Source organism: Natator depressus, chromosome 19 (genome assembly GCF_965152275.1).
Source record: "Natator depressus isolate rNatDep1 chromosome 19, rNatDep2.hap1, whole genome shotgun sequence".
NCBI lineage: Eukaryota > Metazoa > Chordata > Testudines > Cheloniidae > Natator > Natator depressus.
Genome location: NC_134252.1, coordinates 3462676 through 3468288, shown reverse-complemented (window position 1 = coordinate 3468288; position 5613 = coordinate 3462676). Strand labels below are relative to the sequence as shown.

Below are 5613 nucleotides of genomic sequence, written 5' to 3'. Positions count from 1 at the left end.
ATCTTGATAATTTGGAGAACTGGGCTATAGCCAACAAAATGAAATTCAACAAGGACAAATGTCAGGGGCTCCACTTAGGGAAGAAAAACTAAATGCACAAATACAGAATGGGGGAAAACTCACTTGGCAGCAGCACTGCTGAGAAGAATCTGGGAGTTGTGGTGGATCACACCTCAACATGAGTCAGCAATGCGATGCTGTTGCAAAAAAAGCAAATGCAATTTTGGGTTGCATTAACAGAGGCATAGCATGCCAGTCACAGGAGGTGAAAGTACCACTCTACTCGGTGCTGGTTAAGCCTCAGCAGGAGTACTGTGTCCAGTTTTGGTCATCAATGTAGAGAAAGGATGTAGAGAAATTGGAAAGGATCCAGAGGCGAGTGACAAAGATGATCAAAGGGGTGGAATGCCACCATATGAGCAAAGGCTGAAAGAACTGGTATGTTTAGTTTGAAAAAAAGGAGATTAAGAAGGGATCTGATAGTGGTCTTCAGACACTTGAAAGGCTGCCATAAAAAAAGATGGAGAAAAGTTGTTCTCTTTTCCACAGAGGGCAGGACAAGAGACAATGGGTTCAATCTACAACATAGCAGATTTAGATTAAATCTCAGGAAAAACTTCCTAAGTGGAAGAACAGGAGGACAATGGAACAGATGCCTAGGGAGGTGGTGGAAGCTCCTTCACTAGAGGTTTTCAAAAGGAGGTTGGAGCCATCTATCTTGGATAGTTTAAATGCAACAAATCCTGCATCTTGGCAGAGGGTTAGACTAGATGACCGTTGCAGTCCCTTCTAATGCTAGGATTCTATAATTCTATGATCTCAGACATGGATGCACTCTCAGTGTCGCTGCAAGTGCTGGGGCTGAAAAGAAAAGTCACCATCACACCCTCTAAGGAATGTAACAAGCCCTCTGCAGTTTGATGCTATGGGATTTGCACCCAGTCCTGGCAGTATTTCAGCAGTGGCTTGTCTAATTGGGTGCACTTGGGGTTCTTTCCATGTACTGATTAGGGTGTTGCCAGATAACTGAGTTCTCTGCAATGGGACTGAATTGTATGCACTTCAGTCACTTCAAATGTATGCACGTCTCAGACTCAGCATCCTCAGATTTTACTTGTTTTTGAAACTTTGGGGTTTAATTTTGTGTCTCTTAAAATAAAGGTATGGAAACAAGGAAGGTGCAGGGAGGTGCTGGGCAATGTTCCCTGTGAGACTCTGCCAGTGCATCTCAGTTCAGACCCACAGCCACTCATTGCTATGCCAGTCCTGCCAATGAATATCTATATCTCCAGCTGTTTGTCTATGGATTTCTAACCCTGACCTGCATTCCCCCAATCTGCACTTCCAGACACAAGCTGAGACAAAAGCTGAGTGAATAGTGGTTTATTTTCCTCCTAAACATTCATCTGGATTCTTCTTTTAAACAAATGTGCTTCCTCTGTGTTTTCAACTCTTGTGTTTGCTTTCCATGTTTGTTCTAGCCAAAGAGTTTGCTGGCAAGAAGGTTTGCTGAAAGAACAAATGTTAAGTAAATGTTGCAGAATTTTCATGGGAAGTGAATTTCAGATTCATATTCATGTGCATTTCCACCAGAAACAGGATTTGAAGAAGCATGCTTATCCAGTCAGGGAACAGAGTTGATACCATGTGACTATACATTCAATCAGAACAGTTCAAATTGTAATTTTGAGTATTAAATATTTATAAGGAGGAAAACTGACAATATAGCAGGAAATTGCAGACACAGAGAGGCAAAATTGGTTGTATAAATCACCTGTTACAAACTATTCCCAGAACTCTATGTCAGACAGTCAGGGTGGGATTTCAGAAGCTCCTAAGTGATTGAGGAGCAAAAGTCCTGTTGAAAGTCAGTGGCACCCTTTTGCTGGTGTACTGCACTATCCGTGTGTAGAACTGCACCACTTGCCCTCCTACATGCCCATCTATTTCATGTCTGAAATCTGGGGTGGTCAGTTAAAAAAAAAACCTTCTCCAGACTCTTAAAATCAACTCACACCTCTGCAGGCTGGGAGCTCTGGGAATGATCGCACCCTTGATAATAACTGTTTTTTCTCTTAAGCTAAAACCTTCAGTGTCTCTACATTTTTCTCCCAGCAAGAAGCTAGAGGGGGAATGATTAACTAACAGTGACAAGGACCCTGCTAATACCATGTGCATATCAAATACTCCCACATCACACCCCTAAACCCATTCATCACAGACACATACCCCTCTCACACACATGCATCTCCTCTTGCACAAACACCTGCCCCCACTCACATTCCCCACACACTCCTGTCACATTCACATCCAGCACATACGTCCTGTAACAGTAGCCCATAAACCACACTTGCACAAGCACTCACATCCATCAGAGATACCCCCATCACACACACACACACACACACACACACACACACACACTTTCTGCATACACTCACACGCATTTCTCAGGGTTCACAGTGCTTGTGGCTGCAGAGTGGGTTTTGCACTGGGGGATTAGTGAGCCCATGCATAAACCCAGCTGTGACTATCTCATTCTCCTGTGGTTTCGTTTTCTATGGTCACAAAGCAAATTCTGACATTACAATCCAGACGTTAGCCCTCATGGGTCAAGATCTTATTGTTGTGATTTCAGCTAAGAGGGCCCAAATGCTCATAGAGTCCACTGTTCAGCTCCAAACCCAGAACAAGAGGGTCACTTTGAAGTCTAGAGCCAAACTGATTTTTACACGTAAAGGATTTGCAACCACACATGCCACAACAGAGGAACCTGCTGCACTGGCAGGAAAAAAACCTGGCTGCCTTGGCATCTGTTCCAAGGAGAAACTCTGGGAACGCAGGAGGCCTCTCGGCTGGTTCTGGATTCAGGAACCCAGGAGACTGGAAAAGGGAGACATCTCGGCATGAATATCTGAAAGAGAGAAAAACAACGAGGGTAGGGTGACCAGACAGCAAATGTGAAAAATCAGGACAGGGGGTGGCGGTAATAGGAGCCTCTATAAGAAAAAGACCCCAAAATTGGGACTGTCCCTATAAAATCGGGACATCTGTTCACCCTAAACGAGGGACAGAGGGAGGAAAAGCAAGCAAGCCAGTACGATACTTGTCTAGAGCTTGCAGTATACCTGGCTCCAGTCGGTAGTATTACTGAAGATGGGCGGAAGTCACATGATGTGGAGGTTTATAAGCAGAGTGCGTGGGTCTGGGGGTTTGAGTCTGATCCATTCTAAAATTCAGACCCAGAACTGGATTTTGAAGGCCTGCAAAGTTCTGAGGGGCTTGGGATGATAATTTCAAGTAATCAGACCTTCACTCTTGTGAGCACTAAACGTAGCCTTTCCCGACCCCCAGACGAACTCCTTACACGGGTGAATCACAGTGAGATACACCCCTCCACTGCCAGAGCAGACCTTACCCCGGATGTGCCCCTGATGCCCAGATCCTGAATGGGACCTGCACGCGGTTTGCAAACAACTGGGCTTGGAAAATGAAACCCATGTTCCCAGCAAACCAGTCTCCTTCTGTTTACATCAATATATGTAAAACTGACCACTCAGCAAGTTGGAGTTAAAGTTATGCTTAGTTAACTATTCTGCTGCTTTCTCTTGCAGCCTTTTAGTGTGCTGATCAGGCGAGCTTAGAGATGGGGGAAAGGAGAAAAAAATAAGGCAGAAAGGAAAGAGAAAGAGAAGCCCAGGGCTCCAAAGCAGCTGAGGTGTCAAAGACAAAGATTTAATGAATGTGCCTGCGGTTCACCTGAACAGATGAGCACAAGCTAGAAGGAAAGAACGAAGAAAATGGAAAAAAGAAAGGATCATTTTTCAGATTGGCAGCTCCCCTCGCAGACATCTTTTAACAAGAAAAAAAAGGACTCCAGCCTTGCTCTTAAAGGGCCAGCGTTGTTATTCTGTTTCGCGGCAGCGGGTAGGGTACTCCGGTCCTACCAAGTGGGATCCGATCTTGTTCTAGTTAGTAGGCAGTGGACGGTAGGGTGCAGCAAGAAGGGTGTTATGGGTCCAGATTTCTCCTCCCGGTCATATTGATTGGTTGGGTAATGATTCCCTTCGACCCTTGGGTGTCCTTATAGAAGAAAAGTAACAGGAATGGACAGTGCACTCCAGACCCTCCTTGGCTATGATCAATCTACATTTCAGCTCCTTCTTCTCACATCTGCACGGCTAGGGCAGTGTTGGCCTGGGAAGGCCAGTGTCCCCACTCATCAGCGTGTACTGGCAATGGCAATGTTCTTCTGTGGTGGCTGCCATCTTGGCCAACGCCCCATGGATTGAACTAGGTACCTCCAGAGCTGAACGCAGCCACCTCTTTAGCTGGGGGCCGAAAGAGACTCAGCCACTGTGTGTCAGGGGGCAGGTGCGCACTGACAGAGGGCTACACTTCCGCGGCTGGTGAAAGAGGAAAGGGAGTCCCTGCCCCCCCCCCATTACCAGCCCATGAGCTGCTGAGCCAGCAGGCATGGAGAGGTCTCTTAGGCTTTGTCTACACTAGCACTTTTGTCAGCAAAACTTTTGTTGTTGGGGGTGATTTAATTATGCAGGTGGGAAAGCTCTACACAGAGCAGGTACATAGGAGACCACTGTGAGGTCCATGGTGTAGACATAGCCTTAGTGATTGTAACAGGAGGCTGGGGAGGTAGGATTCTCCTGTTAGTGCTGTTGGTTGGAGCCCTGCAGAGAGCTCTAGGTTAATCAACACCTGGTCACTGGGGTCAGGTGTGGTTCATCTGACTCCACCCTGAACAGAAGGGAGGTGGGAGCAGCAGCCCTCTAGCAGAGGGACCTAGGGTCTGGAATAGGGTCTCTGGGCTGCTCAGCCTAGGGGAGATGATATGGGTTGGGGGAAGAAGAAGCCCTAGGATCAGCCACGCCTGTGGCTTAGGTGGGATTTCATGCAGTGCTATTTTGGAATGAGTTTTTAGTTAATAATACTAGCCCCCAGCAGAGGGTGACTTTCTGCCTCCAGGACAAGTGCATAGGTTTTGTTTGGAGCTGGGCAAGGACTTATTGCCTTAGGAGCATGGCTGTGAGAGATTACATGGTAGCGTTTCAGAGATGGATGGAGAAGCACTCGCAGAAGCTACAGCAAGATCATGCAAAGCTGTCAACTCATGTATCACGGCACCCACAGATCCCTTTCCAAGGCAAGAGAAATGCAATAAGTAGCCTGCTGGGAACATTAATCTGTATCCTGAGCATTTTACTAAATATGTTTTAGAAAAAGCCAGTGCAGGTCACTGGTTCTTCACATAGCCAGAGAGATTAACTGTGTGCGCACACAGCCCAATACATGCACCCTGCGCCCACACACTGTATGCACACACAGCCCAATACATGCACCCGGCGCCCACACACTGTATGCACACACAGCCCAATACATGCACCCGGCGCCCACATCCTAGAGCAGGCAGATCCAGTCTCAGTAATGCATCTGTGGCAGGGTACATACAGACATCCTGATTGCCAACTAATCTGCAGACATGTGACACATACTCTTTCAACTCCAGAACACTTGTGCTAAAGAAAAATCCTCCATTAATTGCTGTAGTTAGGGCTTTCTTCTTTTGTAGGCTACAAAGTCGCATGCGATGACCAG

At 46.6% G+C, this 5613-nt stretch overlaps 1 long non-coding RNA gene across 1 annotated transcript; it reads right to left on the bottom strand.

The window, feature by feature from the left end:
- Window positions 1-1434: 1434 nt before the first annotated feature.
- Window positions 1435-3546, bottom strand: LOC141974595 (uncharacterized). The gene is made up of 3 exons (XR_012635779.1): window positions 3419-3546; window positions 2798-2914; window positions 1435-1509 (listed from the first exon to the last, which is right to left on the bottom strand). It is a non-coding gene; the product is annotated as an uncharacterized LOC141974595 (long non-coding RNA).
- Window positions 3547-5613: the final 2067 nt, after the last annotated feature.